Below are 20,295 nucleotides of genomic sequence, written 5' to 3'. Positions count from 1 at the left end.
GGCCCCACACCTACCCAGATGGCCCCACACCTGCCCTGATGGTCCCACACCTACCCTGATGGCACCACACCTACCCTGATGGCCCCACACCTGCCCTGATGGCCCCATATCTGTTCTGACAGTTCCACACCTACCCTGATGGCCCCACACCTGCCCTGATGGCCCCATATCTGCCCTGACAGTCCCACACCTACCCTGATGGCCCCACACCTTCCCTGATGGCCCCACACCTGCCCTGATAGCCTACACCTGCCCTGATGGCCCCACACCTACCCTGATGGCCCCATATCTGCCCTGACAGTCCCACACCTGCCCTGATGACCCAACACCTGCCCTGATGGCCCCACACCTACCCAGATGGCCCCACACCTACCCTGATGGCCCCACACCTACCCTGATGGCACCACATCTACCCTGATGGCCCCACACCCGCCCTGATTGCCCCATATCTGCCCTGACAGTTCCACACCTACCCTGATGGCCCCACACCTGCCCTAATGGCCCCATACCTGCCCTGACAGTCCCACACCTACCCTGATGGATCCACGCCTATCCTGATGGCCCCACACCTGCCCTGATGGCCCCACACCTACCCTGATGGCCCCGTATCTGCCCTGACAGTCCGACACCTACCCTGATGGCCCCACACCTGCCCTGATGGCCCCACACCTACCCTGATGGCCCCATATCTGCCCTGACAGTTCCACACCTACCCTGATAGCCCCACACCTGCCCTAATGGCCCCACACCTACCCTGATGGTCCCACATCTGCCCTGACAGTCCCACACCTGCCCTGATGACCCCATACCTACCCTGATGGCCCTACACCTACCCTGATGGCCCTACACCTACCCTGATGGCCCCACACCTACCCAGATGGCCCCACACCTGCCCTGATGGTCCCACACCTACCCTGATGGCCCCACACCTGCCCTGATGGCCCCATATCTGTTCTGACAGTTCCACACCTACCCTGATGGCCCCACACCTGCCCTGATGGCCCCATATCTGCCCTGACAGTCCCACACCTACCCTGATGGCCCCACACCTTCCCTGATGGCCTACACCTGCCCTGATGGCCCCACACCTACCCTGATGGCCCCATATCTGCCCTGACAGTCCCACACCTGCCCTGATGACCCAACACCTGCCCTGATGGCCCCACACCTACCCAGATGGCCCCACACCTACCCTGATGGCCCCACACCTACCCTGATGGCACCACATCTACCCTGATGGCCCCACACCCGCCCTGATTGCCCCATATCTGCCCTGACAGTTCCACACCTACCCTGATGGCCCCACACCTGCCCTAATGGCCCCATACCTGCCCTGACAGTCCCACACCTACCCTGATGACCCCACACCTACCCTGATGGCCCCACACCTGCCCTGATGGCCCCACACCTACCCTGATGGCCCCACACCTGCCTTGATGTCCCCATATCTGCCCTGATGGCCCCACACCTACCCTGATGGCCCAACACTTACCCTGATGGCCCCACACCTATCCTGATGGCCCCATATCTACCCTGACAGTCCCACACCTACCCTGATGGCCCCACACCTGCCCTGATGTCCCTATATCTGCCTTGACAGTCCCACATCTACCCTGATCGCCCCACACCTACCCTAGCTGGTGGCCTCACACCTGCCCTGACAGTACCAGACCTGGCCTGATGGCCTCACACCTACCCTGATGGCCCCACACTTACCCTGACAGTCCCATACCTACCCTGATGGCCCCACACCTGCCCTGATGGCCCCATATCTGCCCTGATGGCCCTACACCTGCCCTGATGGCCCCACACCTACCCTAGCTGATGGCCTCACACCTGCCCTGACAGTACACCTGTCCTGATGGCCTCACACCTACCCTGATGGCCCCACACCTGCTGTGACGGCCCTTAAAATGAGAAAAGTATTGTAATAAAGTCGTCATTGCTTAGGCTACGTTTACACCAAGTGAATTGAATCAATTCCATTAATGAAGAATCATTAACTCGAGTCATTTTGAATCAGCATAGTTCCTACTGACTGAGTCTGAGTCAATATTCAAAAGGCAGTACCAAGGCAGGCTTTCATGTGTATGGACGAAAACGCTGTCACTGAAATAGCAACGATGCTGTGGTTGAGGCAGCGTAGGCGTAGGCATCAACAACGAATATGGGTGCATGAAATTATTGTTAAAAGAGCTGAATTTGGGAGCTTTGGACATCTATTCCCAGATTTGGTGAAAAATCCAGAGAAATTAAATGACTTCTTTAGGATGACTAAAGAACAATTTAAAATGTTGGTAGAGTTGACTGGATCCACCATAAGAAAGTAGGATACCAATTACCGACGTGCAGTTATGTCACGCATTTCAAATGTAAACCATGCACCGTACAGTTGCCAAATGAGAATATCTAGCTATATCCATAACGTTTGTCGTCATTTGTTTAAAAAAAGATGCAGCATAAAGTTGTTTGGTAAATCATAGGGTGCGGCAATACCTTCTGTGGTTCAGTAGCCTACAATAGTTCTTTTTTTTTTTTTTTTTTTTTTTTTTTTTTTTACGTTGTTGCCTATTGCGCCGGTAGGCATCTTCCCGGTGGGGCCTGATGGTCGGCCCAAGGCTTCTTCCAGGTGGGGCCTGATGGTCGGCCCAGCCCGTTCTGGCGCAGGCGAGTGTTTATAGTGGCGCCATCTTGCATTGGCTCATGCCGCCCCCCGGAACTCGTTCTTGATTCGCTTGGACGGCTTCCTCTAGAGTCCGGGTTGATGGGTGGTCTTCAGGACAGCATGTGGGTAGTTTTAAGCCACTCGGCGGTGACTGAAAAATCCGAGTGGTAGCGTGAGGATTCGAACCCGCGTCGTCCATCACGCGGCGAATGTGGGTCCAGTACGCTACCAGTTCGGCCACCGCCTACCTACTGTGGTAAGTGAATAAAAACTATTAACTAACGTTTTCATTTCATTTCAGTAGCAATATCCTTCCATAATGCAGCTATGGCATCCCAGTTTCGGTGCATAGGATCACTGGGATCATATATCACATGTCGTTCTCGTACTAAATTGATCAGGATGTCCACTGGCATGGTGCTAACTCCTCAGGTGACTCGCCTTGACTGATGAAAAAAATGGGTTCAAACCAATCAGTGACTCTGAATCGCCATAAATCGTTATGATTTGAATTGACTTGATTTGCTTGGTGTAAATGGTTACATTGAAATTAGTGTGGCGAATCAAGACGAATCACGAATTGTGTTGATTCTTCATGAATGGAATCGATTCGATTCATTTGGTGTAAACACAGCCTTAGAGCTGTCTGTCTTTCATATCCTGAAACTCTTACATTAACAAGTTTACTACACCTCAACAAGGCCCTGTAACAGACACAAGTGACAGAGAAATAGGTGGAAGGTCTTGACTTTCCTTCTTTATTCCAACACAGCCTAACAAGACTCACAAACAATGGTCAACAAGGACTGGCTCATGCACACGACTTGTAAACAGAACACTCGATACAAACATCACTAACAGGGGTAACAAACAATAACAAACAATGTGTGTGTTGACCAGCCACTCAACCTTATATTGTTTAGTTGTGAGGGTCAAAGTGTGTGTGTGTGTGTGTGTGTGTGTGTGTGTGTGTGTGTGTGTGTGTGTGTGTGAACCAGCCATTTAACTATATATTGTTTAGTGGGAGGGTGAAATTAGGTTTGTGTGTGTGTGTGTGTGTGTGTATGGAAAATCCTACCCATGTACACTAAGTCCACACACACTTATCATCATCATCATCATCATCATCCTACCCACACCACAATTCCAGTGTAACACAATGGGAATGACGATAATGATGATGGTGACTTAATTACAACCACCTGAGTTCCAAGTTAGTGACAGTTCTCAGCCGTAAGATTCTGTTTGATCACAAGGCTCGAGTCCCTCTTCCATCAGTGTAAGAGGAGGTGCGACGCTACACACATCACTAACAAGACAGGATGGAAAGGTTTAAGTTCCCAAGATCAAAAGGTTCAAGGTAGGGGTAAGATCATAAGGTTCCAGTCACTCTTCCTTCAGCGCAAGAGGATGCACTACACCACACTACATTTCACCAGCTCCATACAGACTTACACGTCAATACAACACAAGAATCTTTGGCGTGGCGCTGTGTCTATGATGACCCTGCCAGCCCTACACAGACAGTACATACACACACTCAAAAAAATATCGTTACACATTCAGCATGATACAAACTGACACAAAGGACGAAGCCATTGAGAACAGGCTACTCATGTTGGTATCACTGCGTGTGTTGGGTGTGGGTACTTTTGCCTGAACCAAGTGGGTGGTACTCGTAAATGAAGCAGTAGAATTTGATCTGGCACAGTAGGGCTTCATGAAACACACAGGCGGAGTCTTAGTCGAAGTTAATTGATCTGTGTTCTATGTAGCTATAATATTGTAGTGTTTGGAGTGATGAAATTATGCTTTAACACCTCACACACAAGTGCAGAGTAAAAATTTTGTCCATTTAAGAGACAATATGATAAACACCTTGCGGTGATGAGTCACTCAGGATTCGGATATCAGAGTGAATCCCACTGACTGATCGCCACTTACGGTTCCACTGTCTGACGTTACGTAAAACTTAGCGAACCCTTATGATAGATTTATAGTGGATTATAAACTTAACTTATCACCCAAATGGTAAGATAACGTTGGCATTGGTTTCACTATTATAGCTGCACTACTCGAGTCACGGTATTCACTTGTCTTGAAACAATAATGGAATGCACCCAATAAGATTAATTCTCTAATAATTCTCAGCGAGTCATTATACCAACATGTTAGACAAATTAACTCCTGCATGCAAGCTATATAATAAATTACTCTTCTCCAGAGACGGCTAATTTCAGCCATTCAAAACGCCCGCGCCACATTCCTTATTCGTCAACTTAAAAAGCACGCAAAGTTCCTACTTTTTATTAGGGAATGAGGCAGCACAAGAAAGAAGGGTAGCCCAGGAGTAGATTGAAACAACCTGTAGAAGTCCATGCAACTCTGTTTAAACTATCTTTCTAACCAGCAATGCTTTTAGCATTGCAATTTGAAGTTGTGTTTTTTTCAGATGCCCACAACTTGCTCATGAAAGAAAAGACACGTTCAGTGGAAGCAGTAGTTCCAGGATGGCACATTATGAACTGAACTATATCTGACATGCGTTGATGGTTGTTTTTGTCTGTTACGAATATCATATGAACATTAATTATTGTTTAATAATTTGTGAATATCAAGCTTAAACAAGTGGCACGCAAATCACTTTCTTAATATTATGGTGATATCTGGTATCTCACCTCTCTATCCCTCCCTTACGGGGGTCCTGTCCTGCTCCCCCCAGCAGAGGTGAGGTGGTGGGGGTGATCACATTTTTACCAACCCCACCGAGGTAACCGGGTTGCTCAGTGTGAAATTCGTCGGACCCCACTGAAACGATAGTTTTTTTAGTGTGTGTACATTGGCGGCTGGCGGCTGTGACTCTACTCCCCGATGGCTGTTGGATTACTGACGGCGGTGGGGGCACTCTGAAGCATTGCCCGGTGTGCCTTCATCTCCTCCAGCTTCTCGTGGCTGAAGAACCCTTTCTGTGATGAGGGGAGGCTGTGTTAGTATGAGTGTTTGTTACGCCAGATGCAGCTGGATCTAAACATTCTGCATGGAGAGGGGAGACTTTGTTTTTATATTAGTTATGCTTCTGCTGGCCCTGAGAATTTGGCATGGAGAAGGGAGACTTTGTTTATGTACCTTCGCAAACCTAAAGACACTTTCCCAATCTTTGCAAAACTATAGACACTTTCCCAATCTTTACAAAACTAAAGACACTTTCCCAATCTTTACAAAATTAAAGACACTTTCCCAATCTTTGCAAACCTAAAGACACTTTCCCAATCTTTACAAAACTAAAGACACTTTCCCAATCTTTACAAAACTAAAAACACTTTCCCAATCTTTGCAAACCTAGACACTTTCCCAATCTTTACAAAACTAAAGACACTTTCCTAATCTTTACAAAACTAAAGACACTCCCAATCTTAACAAAACTAAAGATACTTTTCCAATCTTTGCACAATATAGAGGCTGTCCCAATCTTGCCCACCCCTAACCAGGCAGGAAATGGTGCTGCTGATTGGCTAGTGGCGTGCAGAGTGTCTGAGGTCTCCTCCACCCACAACTCGCGTAGGTTCACAAACTGTTCATATTTCTTTGCAAGGGTAACCTGTTGCACGAAAAGCAGGTTTTGTTGACATCACTGAATCAAGCCATGACTACAACTGTAACACAATTTCCAAAACTAGATAGGGTAATAAATAAGTAATTGTGGTGAGTAAAACTGAGAGAATATCGTTTAATGTCTATAGCACTTATTGCAAAGCCTTCACTGCTGCCTCTTGTATTGCAAAGCACCATCTTACACAGGAGGACTGTGTGTACAAAAAAATGTTATCTTCCAAACCTGATTCCATAATCAATGCAAATAACGATGACAAGTAACAAGTGGTGTAAACATTAAGTGTTATTTACTGAACTTGTCACCCTTATTACTTTATTTTTTGCCCTATCAAATTTTTGAAACCATGTGATGGCTGTACAGTCGCTGCTTAATCCAAGGATGTCGACAAAACTTGCTTCTCTCGTGTAACAGGTGACCCGTGCAAAGAAATATGAACAGTGTATGAACCTACATGAATTGTGGGTGCAGGAGACCTCGGACGCTCCGCCCACCAACAACTGGAACCTGCAAGCTGAGTGGTCTAAAGCTTACGCGAGGAACGTCGGGAAACTGTACTGCCACAGCCACTCAGAGCCAGTCAAGGCGAGAACACAGAGTCACAGACCAGCACACCCTGCCTCCGACAGTGTGTGCAGCAGCAACAACCTTCCTGATGCTGTCACCTCTGTGGCCTCGTATCACTGCACGGACCATCTGCTTCTCTCTCAGTCAGCATGGAGGCAGCAGGGTGAGGGAGGCACAGACCAGCACACCCTGCCAACAAGGTCAGGAAGAGTTGAGTTGAGACTGTTGCTGCTGACCCAAGTATTGCCTTGGCAGCACCACTTCTGACATCCTCTATGTTATTTCTTATCAATTTTTGCTAAATAACAACTTTCCTGGATAATTTTTTCAGTCGTCTTTGCATGGCTGTAGTATTCAGAGCTGTTTATTCCCTCACTTACTTCTTCACTGTTTGTTGGGGACACAGCCCAAGCAAGGGGGACGAAGCATCATTGTCAGGCAGCCCAGTACAGGCCAGGGCTGACCAATCCCACCAACAGCTGCCTGGGGAGAGGTGCAAACTGTCGCCCCTCCAATCAGCAGCCTGGGCCCCTAATCACCAGACCACTGCAGCCGCTCCACAACACAGGACACATTTTGAAGCTCGTCTTAGGCACTTCTGAGGCAGGGCAGTTCAATGGCCAGAGAGGTGTTGGAAGCACTTGCATCTGTGGTATCGTTCTCTTGGGTGAAGAACACCACTCTTAGGTATTGATTCTTTTGCTGCAGCAATAATTTATAAATACGTATTATTATTATTATTATTATTATTATTATTATTATATAAATCAATGAAGGTGACCCGCCAGAAAGCACGAATGCTATACAGTAATCCCTCGCCATATCGCGGTTCACTTATCGCGGTCTCGCTGTATTGCGAATTTTTAAATAGTAAATATTTAATTTCGTATCGCGGATTTTTCACTATATCGTGGGATTTTGCGGTATAGAGGTATTTTAATATATTAATTATTTTACTTTTTTGCAGTAAAAGAAGTATTTTCTAGCCTAAAAAAATGTAAACAATATAATGAAAATTAAGAAAGTATTAATAAGAACATATTAAAAGAATATTAAATTGTAATAAAATATGTAGCGTACAGCAGATGAGTCGACAAAGACTCGCATGTATGTAAAATACAGCTCCGTCCGCTTACGCTTGAGCTAGTTTGCCCACGTGTGATCGTACACGGCACACTATTGGCTGATGGATGGGAGGCGACCAACCAGAGCACTGTGTTCTGTATCCTGGGTACTGATTGGCTCAGCGACCGTAGCATTTGTTGGTTCGTCAGTGGTTAGCTCGAAGACAAATGGAGAATGTGTTACAGCTTGCTACCGTTAAATGCTCGAGAAGTTGGCAGTGAGGACCCAGACAGGATGAGGCAATGTATACACTTGAACAAGACTAAAGTCCCAAAGTTGCTCAAAATGATTACTCCAAGCTTATCTAGTTTCGTGGAACTCTTTGTGGTACTGGAATAAACACGTGGAGAGCTACTGAATCGAACAGCTGATACACTCTTCTTCCTCTTGTGACCACAACTTACCGACCACATGAGAAACCGACATGTTGGTGACTGAGTTTCTGACTAGAATTTCGATGAGTTTCCTGTGAAATGTAGCCGACTTTGAATCTCGCGAGAAACTAGTGGTTGGGTGACCTTGTTCACACGGGCTGAGGCGAGATTCACAGAAATATGCATGCTTATATAAATAATTTATATAAATAATAAAATAAGGTCGCTACTTCGCGGATTTTCGCCTATCGCGGGGGGTTCTGGAACCTAACCCCTGCAATAAACGAGGGATTACTGTATGCCAAAAGGCCCAGCGGGCGACACTTCACCGATATCGGGAAATACAGAATGAAGAAGAAAACAAAGAATAGGAAGATGGAGAAAAATCTAGTAGGTTACTAAGCGAGCTGAGAGAAAAGAAAGGCATTCACATGTATTTTAAATGTTTCACAATTACTAAAATTAACAATCACATTAGGAAGTGTATTCCACAGTTTGATGGTCGCTGGGATGAAACACCGGGAATATTGTGATGTATTACGTCGGTCAACAGACAAGGAACGGTCATTTAGCCCCAAGGAGTGTCGTGTAGCACGTGATGGTTGTGAGAGAGCAGGCAAATGAAGGTGCAATGGGTGGTCGATATTAGACAGAATTTTGAAAAAATAAGACAATGATCCCAGCAAGCGAGGATGCCGAAGATTAAGCTCGAGATTCGGAAGAAGAAATTTAATCTGGTTGAACACTCTATCTAACAGCATTAAGTGAGACTCAGCTGCAGAAATCCAAACGGAATGACAGTACTCGAAAAGAGGCAGTATGAAAGAGTAAAAGCATTTTTTTACATCATCAGAGGAGTAAAGCTGACTGCACTTACGCAACAAACCAACTTTTTGTGAGACTGTCGACGCAAGTGAACGCAGGTGCAACTCAAAAGTGAGTTTTGGATCAGGGGTCACTCCAAGCAACTTCAGTGAGGAACAATAAGGGATCAGTATTCCACTCACCACAATATCAGGGTGAGGAGGAAAGGGAGGCCTTGACCTGCTAAGAACCAAACTGTGAGATTTACTCGTGTTCAGCTTCATACCCCACCGACCACACCAAGACAGAATGCTAGACACATCACGAGTGAGAACATTGGCAATTCTCTGTCTATCCTGAGGGGAAGGAATTACTGCATATGTAGAGGTGTCGTCAGCATATGCAACCATATTACAGTACCCTCTCGAGTTTCGCGCTATCCGAGTTTCGCGATCCTCGAGTTTAGCACTTAGTCCTAAATTCTTACCATCACGACTTTCGCGCATTACTGCCACAAGTTTCGCGTTGCTTTGAGATGTACGGGTCATGTCTACCTACCGTCAGTGTCATGCGTGCTGCCTTAAAAGGCGGTGTCCAACCATTGCAGCTATGGGCAACCGCTGTTGCCCGTATGCCTAACCTGGAGCAAGTTGTTGGTTGTCCTTATGAATGGAAAACGGTTGTGAGTATGAACATGGGTACGTGGGTACCGAACAGCTGCATGTAAACAAATAGACGACAGCAGTGGCTGAGGAATGAGGAGCAGTGGAAGATGGCCCACCAAGAGACTCGTAAAATGGACTGGCAGAGCTGCTTTGCTTACTACTTGATTGACAAGATAAGGGAACACCCCGTGCTGTGGAACCACAGTCCAAAAATCTTTTTCTCAAGTCTATGAAAATTGTAGATCTCCCGGGGTTGTTTTCCTTTTCTTCTTCTTCTTTTGACCTGTAATGCATGACAGCAACAGTGAAAAGTAATAGTGAAAAATAACAAAAGGGCACAGAAAAGCAAAATCAGGGAGAGAAAAGGACAGAAAAACACCCAAGTTTGGGGTGAAATGTTTAAGTGCGTACTGTTAAGTAACTAAGGGCTGCTTTCACAGTCACTTTGTTTGTTTTAATCATTACCAATGGCAGCTATCGCCGCTTAGTACTTCACGTGAAACTGACCGATGGGGTAGTGGCGGCTGCAGACGTAGCAAGAGATGTTGAGAGTGTGTGCTAAGTGTGGGGCTAGGCTAACCCCGCAGCCGCCACTACCCAATCGGCCAGTTTCACATGGAAATACTATAGCGGCGACTGCCAAGGTAAAACCCTGGCGACCGCTGCCATTGGTAACGATCAAAACAAACAAAATGACTGTGAAAGCGGCCCTAAGTGTATGTTGTGATGTATAAAAAAAGTGGAGGAGGAGGGCCTAAGAAGCGATACAAAGCGTTACAGGTCAAAAGAAGAAGAAGGTCCACTACACTGGCCGGTGTTGCGAGAAATATCTCCCCGATGAAATTAGTCATTCTGCTGTCCACCACACATGCACGCTGTGGGAATACACAGCATTTAAAGTATTAATTTGCCTCGTTTTGTTCTAGTCTGTCCGCTTGTGATCTTTGTGAGCGGTGAGGGAAATATGGAAAGAGTAAACAAGTTGAACCTCTCTGCGAGCTATTTTGCAGCGGCGGCAGCAGTTTACGTTCAATAGGCATTGAAAAGTCAATCATATTAGTGATTTCATAATTTTTAACAGAAAGAGTTAGCAGATTATTTCATAACACAGAAAACTATCAGAAAAATATAGGTTTGTCCAACTGTCCCACGGGTAACCGCCCTTACTTTAGCAGACGACACCATGTGGATTACAAGCGTGTAATCAGAACTGCCAGTCAATTGTAAGGCAGCCGCCTTCAACTGTGGCTTAAAAACGAACTGTTCTTACTTCCTATTTTCTGCCTATTAACAAGGTACGTATTTTGAGAAAACGGTATTATTCTGGTGTTTCCCCATACTCAACCCTCGCAATCAAAATTGGCTAGGGGGCCATTGAGACTGCAGGGAATGCGGTGGTAAACATGAAATGCATCGCAAATGCAAAGTTTTTGAGTTATGGGGGGTTGAAAAATACCCTAGATATAGGGAAATTCCTTACAATTACTTAGATGTAGGGAAATTTCGTACATTCCAGGATTTTTTTACAACATACGGAAACCACGCAATTTCACTCACTCTCCATACCAAAGAGGAGTTCGAGGGGGGCGAAGCCACCCCGTCACAGTATTAAGATCATAATGAAGCATCTAAACGGTAAGTAATTTACGTCATAAGAATCTTGCAACCGTCATATAAGACTATGTATTCACTTACTGGTAGCACGTTCTAACGCGTGAAGCAGGTTTGGTAGCACGTACGAACGCTTGAAGCAGGTCGGAGGAGGATGGGTCTGGTGAAGCCACCGGACCATCTTGGCTTCGTCAGTAATGTAAGTAATAACTAATGTTGAAGAAGGGGACGTAAGTACCTCTTTCAATGTCCCTCAGTTAGCTGTTAGGTCATAAAGTTCAGTTGGGGTACTTTAAGAGGGGGGTCCAGGGGGGCAAACCCCCCCCCCCACCACCGTTAGCGGGTCGTAAAGTTCGGTTGGAGTAGTTTAAATATGCTCCCCCACCCAAATACCCCGACCTCCCGTGAGTCCCCCAAGATCGTTGGGGGAAGAGGCTGGATCTGGATCTGATACTGGCGCCGCCTTCATATTATGGTTGAGGGACATGTTTTTTTTTTAATTAACTATGGTATATGGAGGCGTATTATCGTATTCTGGAGGCGCGGAGTCAATATCCACAATCACCCTGTATACTGGGAACACGAACCCGCGAAGCAGATTCAAAATGCGGTCAGTCAGGATTCATGTGTTTGAACAGCTCAGGCAGGAGCTTCGAGAATCGAGAGCCTGCACTTGCTCTAGAACCCGCAGTACTGTTTAAGGTGCAGCGTTGGACGGTTCACAGCTAGCTAGTGGTTTTGCTTGTGTCAGTGATAAACAATGAAGATACACCATGTTTGGTGCCACAGACTCTACCAGCAGGACAGAAACCTTGCGATGAGGTGAGAACCTACTGGCACCGGTGCTAGAGAGAGGGCATGGGTGTAGTGTAGGCTGTTTATGTGGGCGCAGATTGCCTCCGGCGCCATGCCAGACCGGTAAGGTCAGCATTGTTTGGTGGGTTCACTACGCTTCTCTCCCAAAACAACCTTGGGGATCCATTGAGAATGCATGGTTTCCATTTGGGGAACACTAAATTCGTCGCAAACACTCATTATAGTGGCGGTGGGAGGAAAAATCCCTAAATGTAGGGAGTTTTCCTAGATCTAGGGAATTTTTCTCCCCCACCTCCCTCATAAAAATACGCGATTGCGACGGATTTCGTGTCCCCCACCCGAAACCCCGCATTCCCACAGATCCCAAGCTTGTTTTGGGGATGAGGGGGGAGTATGAGCAAACACAAGAATTTTACCGAGAAAACAAGGGAATAAAGCCGAAAAAATAGGGATAACAAGGGAGTAAAGTCGGAAAAAGTCATTATTTTCCACGGGTCAGAACCAATAAGCGCTTTTACACAGATTTCAATACCTCGAGTTTTGTGATCCTCAAGTTTAGCACCATACCTTCGGAATGAAGCAAGTGCGAAACTCAAGAGGGTACTGTAGACTTGATTGCACACCACATGTCAAATGTATAAATAATAAAAAGAAGGGGTCCCAGGACACTACCTTGGGGAACACCAGATACAATGACTAAAAGAACTGTAACAGCCATCAACAGTCACACACTGCCTTCTCTCAGTTAGAAACTTGCATAGCTGGGCGTTATTGCGATGCTTTATCGCTGATAACAGTATCGGGTTATCGGCCATCCATTACTTATTTAAACATATATCAATATCTTTGTTACTTTTGTAACCAAACTAGCGATAATCACTACTTTTTTTCAGCCTCTCAGAAAAAAAAACATTGTCTCCTCCCTACTGCGCATGCGTGGCCCAGGCGCCCGGTGTTGTATGAAAAAACTTTGGGGTATGAAATATCTTTGGTGAAGAGATTTCATACTAGATCATCAACATTAAAACACTAGGTTATTTTTTTATGTCCGACTCAAAAATCAATATATCAAAGAGAAATGTCATTTAACTTTGCCCCCAAAATTATTATTCTATTTGTTTGTGAGCATGCCGTGGTATTGAAGGCACCCGGTGTTGTGTTATTTGGTGTCCCATCGTCAAAAGCTGGCACTTTTGTTTACAAACACTGGTCTCTCGTGACCTGCGCATGTTCAGACCAGTAAGCGTAGCCCTAGACAGTCTCACAAAGCTTTTTAACACATTAAGAGTTGCTGGAAGGCTGAATCAGACATATAGAACCACCTTCCTCGCTGTTTCTAGAACGACACTCTGTACATAAAAATACAACTCGTACAGAGTGTCGTTCTAGAAACAGCAGGGATGGTGGTAGTGGTACTGTATGTCTGATTCAGCCTTCCAGCAACTCTTAATTATGGTTGAAAAGCTTTGTGAGACTGTACGTACAGGTCTACGCTTACTGGTCTGAGCATGCGCTGTTCACGAGACACCAGTGTTTGTAAGCAAAAGCGCCAGCTTTTCACGGTGGGGACACCAAATAACACAACACCAGTTCAGGCGTTTCTAGTATTACCGTCCGAAGGTATGTGTCAACCTGTGGTTCTCAGGTTTTGTAAGTTTTCTAAAATACAGATTATGAAAATTTTAATTCATCAATGTTTTTCATTTGAAATATCAATATAGTATCGTTTTCGCCTATCAGACTTATCGCTAGCTAGTATCGGAGTTGTGGATTTATATCAGGTATCAGTTATCGCCTATATTTGTGTCTCCAGTTAACAAATATCGGTTATCACTGATAAGGTTTTCCATTATCAGTTATCGGTTATCGGGAATAAGGTTTTCTGTTATCATGCCCAGCTATGGAAACTCGGAAAGAACTTGAAGGAAGCGGCCTCCAATTCCAAGAGATCTGGCTATAAACAAAAGGGCCTTGTAGTTAACACAATTAAATGCGGAGCTAAAATCAGTTAAATAAGTCTAGCTTCATAGCCAGCATCAGGAGTAACTTGTACGTCATGAGTTATGCAGATAAGAGCGTTGGAGGTGCTGAGACCTTTTCTAAAACCAAACTAACTAGAAGGTAATAATTTGTTTGTGTCTAAAAAACAAGTGAGATGCTTGCCCAGAAAGCGCTCAAAGATCTAGATCCAACTATTTTAGTGTTATGTGACATTCTCTTGCCTCTCACCTCACAGAGGAGTAAGTACTTCACTGTAGCTGTGAGACTCAACCAGGCTCCAGGCGCAGCTACCACAGCTGTGGAAAGGCATCCATCAGTATTTCCCTTCCTCTTCTTGCTGTGGCTCCTCTCCTTTTATCACTTAACAGGCAAGCCTTCTTTCTTCTTTGTCTAACAAGATCACTTTTACCTCTCCCTCACTTACCTTTCTCTATCAGGCTCAGCTCCTGCTAACACCCTGATCACTATAACTACTGTAGGCAGACACACTTCAAAAGTGGATCTTCATGTGCCTGGCAATGTCACCCTTTGTCTTAAAGAGCTTTTCACAAATATCACACTTGAACTCTCTAAGGCCATAGTGCCTGAATACATGTTGGTTGAGTGTCCACTTCATGCTGAACCTCTTCCCGCACTCTTCACATGCATGACTTTTTACACCAGTATGTGTAAGGGTGTGTATTTTGAGGTGACTTTTCTGGATGAATTTTTTCCCACATTCCTTGCATTCATAGTTCTTCACACCAGTGTGTGTAAGGGTGTGGGTATCAAGGTGACTCTTATGAATGAATTTTTTCCCACATTCCTTACATTCATAGTTCTTTTCACAGTTCTTTACACCAGTGTGTATAAGGGTGTGTCTATCAAGGTGACTCTTCCGGCTGAACTTTTTCCCACATTCCTTACATTCATAGTTCTTTACACCAGTGTGTGTAAGGGTGTGTCTATCAAGGTGACTCTTCAGGCCGAATTTTTTCCCACATTCCTTACATTCACAGTTCTTCACACCAGTGTGTGTAATGGTGTGTGTATCAAGGTGACTCTTCAGGCTGAATTTTTTCCCACATTCCTTACATTCAAAGTTCTTCACACCAGTGTGTGTCTATCAAGGGAACCCTTCAGGCTAAATTTTTTCCCACATTCCTTACATTTATAGTTCTTCACACCAGTGTGTGTAAGGGTGTGTCTATCAAGGTCATAATTGCTGATGAATTTTTTCCCACATTCCTTACATTCATAGTTCTTTACACCAGTGTGTGTAAGGGTATTTATCAAGGTGACTTTTACAGATGAATTTTTTTCCACATTCCTTACATTCATAGTTCTTTACACCAGTGTGTGTAAGGGTGTGTCTATCAAGGTGATTCTTCAGGCTGAATTTTTTCCCACATTCCTTACATTCATAGTTCTTTACACCAGTGTGTGTAAGGGTGTGTGTATTAAGGTGACTCTTCTGGATGAATTTTTTCCCACATTCTTTACATTCATAGTTCTTCACACCAGTGTTTGTAAGGGTGTGATATCTGAGGTCTTCCTTTGAGGTGAATTCTTTTCCACACTCTAGAAAAACAAACTTTCTCTCTTCTTTGTTGCTGGAGTTGCGAGCAGCAAGTTGTTTTACCTGATGACCTCTGACCCTCCTGCTCCCTACAGCAGTCTGCTCCTGACTGTCCTGGCCACTCAAGCTGCTGTCCAGCCCTGCAGGTGAAGCGGCCCTAACCTTTGCGGCGGCAGTCTTGGAATGTGTTGTTGTCCTCGTTCTCTTATCCTCCACACACCGGCGTGGTGGGCGGCCTGTCTTGCAGAGGAAGGCGCCTTAATCTTTGCGGCGGTAGTCTTGGAGTATGTTGCTGTTGTCCTTGTTCTCTTTTCCTCCACACACCGGCGTGGTGGGCAGCCTGTCTTGTGCAGGTGAGCTTACCTATCTCTATTCCATGGCTCCCATCTTTCAATCTTGAGTTTGGAATTTCACAAGATGTTTTCAGTTATTAGGCCGATACTATTACCAGTTTTCCTTATCTCTCTTCCTTTTATGGTTATATTATTGGCATAAATTTAGTTTTGACATGTCCAAGAACATTTATCCAGTCTGGAACCTTTGTGGCGGCTGAGTGTGTTGTTGCTGTCCTCGTTCTCTTTCCTCCACACCTGCAGGAAGCTGTTGTTGCTGCGCTGGGGTCGTCAGTGTGGTGAACAGGAAGCGTAGTCGTAGGCTAGTAGCAGTAATGGCAGCAGGCAGATGGTGTTTGTTGTCCTCCTGGCAGTGTTTTAGGGGGTGGTTGCCTCTTCAGGTATATACCTCAGTGTTTCAGGGGGCTGGTTAGGCCATGGGACCACAGCCTCTATAGTCCTAGCAGAACAGGTTGCTTGAGGCAGTCGTTATTGTTATGTCCTTAGAGCTAGGGCTAGATCCTGTCAAGCTGCCTGGACTACTGCAGGAAGGTCTGTGTACGCTTGAGGGTTTGGAAGGCAGTGTTGGTGCTGAGGGTGTCGCTGGCCCGTGGGTGTAGAGCCTTCGTTGGGCAGGGCCAGCAGGGATGCTTCTTCTTCTTCTTCGTGGGTGTTTTATGGGGCTAGTTAGGCTGTGGGCCCCAGCCTCTAGAGCCCCGTCAGTGGTAGTTGTTATCAGGAGTTGTTTATTGTGTTGGCCGTCCTGTCACCAGGGCGGGAGTTAGATCCTGTCGAGTTGCCCCGACTTCTGCAGGAAGGTTTGCGTGCACCTGAGAGCGTGGAAGGCAGTGTTGGGGCTGAGGGCGTCGCTGCCCAGCAGGTCCTCTCGGGTTGGCCAGTGAATACGGAGACTGGTTAAGAATGCTTTGAGGGTGGTGCGGAGGGAGTGGAATCTTGGGCAGTGGAGGAGGTGTTCTGGTGTGTCAGGTTGTGTGGGGCACCATGGGCAGTGTGGGTCATGGACTATGTTCAGTCTGTGCAGGTGGGCGTTGAGGCGGGTGTGTCCAATCCTCAGACGGGCAATGGCTGTGTCCATGGGGCGACTGGGCTGCTCGGCCCTCGGCGGCGTGTGTTGTTGTTGTCCTGTCAGTGCTGCCAACTGTAACTATAATTCCGCTACACGAGCATCAAAAACGTTACATTGGTCCCTAAACGCTAGAAATCTTAAATATATCTCCACATCAGACGAAATAATGTTACCTGCTGGTTGGGTACTGTATAGCCAGGTACCCAAGGTAACACGAATGTGGCAGTGCATATACGGGTATAATGGTAAGGTTGAGGGTCGTCAACTTGGGTACGTGGTGCCGGTGGTGCACGGTGGTGGCGCGCTCGCACTTGGCAGATATTTTTGAATTACGGGTATTCTTTTTTCTTGAACAGAACATTGAATAAACAAGAGAACAATAATATGAAAATACGTATAGCCACCGTTGCCAGGTCATCGTACTCAGAGCACAGTACTTACCGGTTTCTGACGCCTAACTATTGCCAAGAAACATCAGGATCAAACTCTTATAGCGATAACTATAAATTAGTTTCGCTATTGGAGCCCAGAAGACATGCAGTTTGGGGGTAGGAAGTCGGGAAATATAATCGGCTGAGTATGACAATCTGGCAACGTTGAGGCTGTATAGCTCCGTGGCCCGCGAGCCAGCTGTACGCCATTTTGCGGATGTCAGATACCATAATTAGCATATTTTTACTGCGCAAAGCAGGTGATGTCACTTATTGTGACTAAGTGAGCTTTCATATTTATCTATTTGTGTATATTTCATGGTGGCAAAACTTTCATCACTAGTTTCATTTTTACTAGTGACACGAATATGTGACTGTTTTTCACAATAGAATTTCACTCAAGCAAGTGAATCAGACTGCATGCACAGAAATATTACCAGTGTGTGTATGAATGAATACAAAGATAAGCACATACTTTGATTTAACTCTAGGATGTCTCGTGGATCATTAATAAATAAAAAACATGGATAGGCTACTCTTTAGCCGTTACCGGCAATGGCTGCCAAAAAAGTCCCTCCGCCAAGTTTGTACCCCCCCATTTGGTGATTGTCAGGTGCGCCTATTCAGTCCTTCCATCTCGTCCTGGGTCTTCCTCTAGCTCTTCCTTCTGCCACCCACTTCCATGTCCATTATCTGCCTTTCACAACTCCCTTCCTCTCTCCTCATAACATGACCAAAACCATCTCAGTCTCGCTTCCTGCACCTTCTTACCCACACTTAATTGTTTCCTTAACTGTACCTCTTATGACTTCATTCTTGATCCTGTCCTTTCTTGTCACTCCACTCATCCATCTCAGCATTTTCATTTCTGCCACTTCCAATTTTCTTTCACTACACTTCTTCATTGGCAGAGTTTCTAGGCTATATGTCATAGCTGGTCTCACCACTGTTCTATACACTTTCCCTTTTAATTTCATTGGCATTCGCTTGTCACAGAGGACTCCTGACAGATCACGATAATTATTCCATCCCGCCTGTATCCTTCTTGTAACTTCCGCCTCTTCATTTCCATCTGCCGCAACCGTTGAACCTAGATATCTGAAGTCCCTCACGCTATTCAGAGACTGGCCATCTAATGTTATGCTCCTCATGTCCCTGTTCCTGCCTTGATCCTGGTCTGTCATCACCTTATATTCCGTCTTACTTCTGCTTATTCGCATTCCCCGCCTCTCCAATGCTATACGCCACTCCTCCATCCTCTCCTCCACTTCTTGTTTTGATTCACCAACCAACACCACATCATCCGCATATAATGTCCCATGGCACTCCTCTTCTTATGCCCTCCGTCAACACATCAAATACTATATTAAAGAGAAAAGGGCTGAGGGCTGAACCTTGGTGTAGCCCAACCCTCACATCAAAACTCTCAGTCATGCCTGTTGCAGTTCATAGTCTAATAACAATAACAATAACAATATATATTTGTATCCTTAAAAAAAAAAAAAAAGATTCGGACATGAAGAATCATCCAATAAATCCAATAATAAAATAATGGAGACGGGAGCTATGATGGCAACGAAAAGCAGGACAAAATGGTGGGAGCTTGGGAAGACGGTTTAGCGAGGCAGTGACTCAGCAGCGAGCACAACATTCAAGGCTTAATTTGTCTCCACAGGGCCCATACCGGTACCTCATGGAGACTGGCCAGCCCCGCGCGTCGTCAATTAAGCGTCACCAAGATCCAACCGGTACCGGCACTAGCGGTAATGGTCAGTGCCGAGTGATCATGAGTCTTCCCGGCACCGGGTGCCGGCTGAATCGATTCTTCTCGGCACCCGGTACCGGTACCAAGTACCGAGAAGAATCGATTCAGCCGGCACCCGGTACCGGTACCCGGTGCCGGGAAGACTCATGATCACTCGGCACTGACCATTACCGCTAGTGCCGGTACTGGTTGGATCTTGGTGACGCTTGACGGCGAGCGGGGTTGGCCAGTCACCATGCGGTACCGGTATGGGCCCTGTGGAGACAAACTAAGCCTTGAATGTTGTGCTCGCTGCTGAGTCACTGCCTCGCTGACCGTCTTCCCAAGCTCCCATCATTTTGTCCTGCTTTTCGTTTCCATCATAGCTCCCGTCTCCATTATTTTATTTTTTTGGATTTACTGGATAATTCTTCGTGTCCGATTCTTTTTTTAGGTTGCTAATATATATTGTTATTGTTATTAGACAATGATAGAGTACATCCATAATATCTATACATGCTATTTTTTTTCGAAAAATTAATATTCACTTCATTCAGAGAGAGTACAACAGGAGAAACATCCTAATTGAGGGCAGAAATAAATGATAAAAAAGTCCAGTGTGTGTGTGTATGTGTGTGTGTGTGTCACACACACACACACACACACACACACACACACACACACACACAGTGGACTTTTTCCTCTCATTTATTTCTGCCCTTAATTAGAATGTTTCTACTGTTGTACTCTCTCTCTGAATGAAGTGAATATTTACTTTTTCGATAAAAAATAACATGTATAGTTATTATGGATGTACTCGATCATAGTCTAATAACAATAACAATATTTATAAGCAACCTAAAAAAAAAAGAATCGGACATGAAGAATTATCAATAAATCCAATA

The 20,295-nt window shown here is 45.6% G+C and overlaps 1 protein-coding gene across 6 annotated transcripts in view; it reads right to left on the bottom strand.

The window, feature by feature from the left end:
- The window catches only part of LOC126997880 (uncharacterized), an 89,684-nt gene extending 72,285 nt beyond the window's left edge, over positions 1 to 17,399 (bottom strand). The window contains exons 1-6 of one of the 6 annotated variants that reach the window (XR_007752433.1): positions 14,663 to 17,399; positions 14,467 to 14,534; positions 7,223 to 7,544; positions 6,810 to 7,031; positions 2,914 to 5,631; positions 1,458 to 2,525 (exon numbers count right to left, since the gene is read on the bottom strand). The gene's annotated coding sequence lies outside the window, so the exon portion shown is untranslated. Of the gene's footprint in view, positions 1 to 1,457; positions 2,526 to 2,913; positions 5,632 to 6,809; positions 7,032 to 7,222; positions 7,545 to 14,466 lie in introns of those variants that run through there. The other 5 variants (XM_050859092.1, XM_050859094.1, XM_050859093.1 and 2 more) reach the window with 5 other exon arrangements.
- Positions 17,400 to 20,295: the final 2,896 nt, after the last annotated feature.

The sequence above is a fragment of the Eriocheir sinensis genome, chromosome 13 (genome assembly GCF_024679095.1).
Source record: "Eriocheir sinensis breed Jianghai 21 chromosome 13, ASM2467909v1, whole genome shotgun sequence".
Classification (NCBI taxonomy): domain Eukaryota; kingdom Metazoa; phylum Arthropoda; class Malacostraca; order Decapoda; family Varunidae; genus Eriocheir; species Eriocheir sinensis.
Note: the sequence above shows the minus strand (reverse complement) of the source record. Positions and strands in the feature narration are given on the sequence as shown.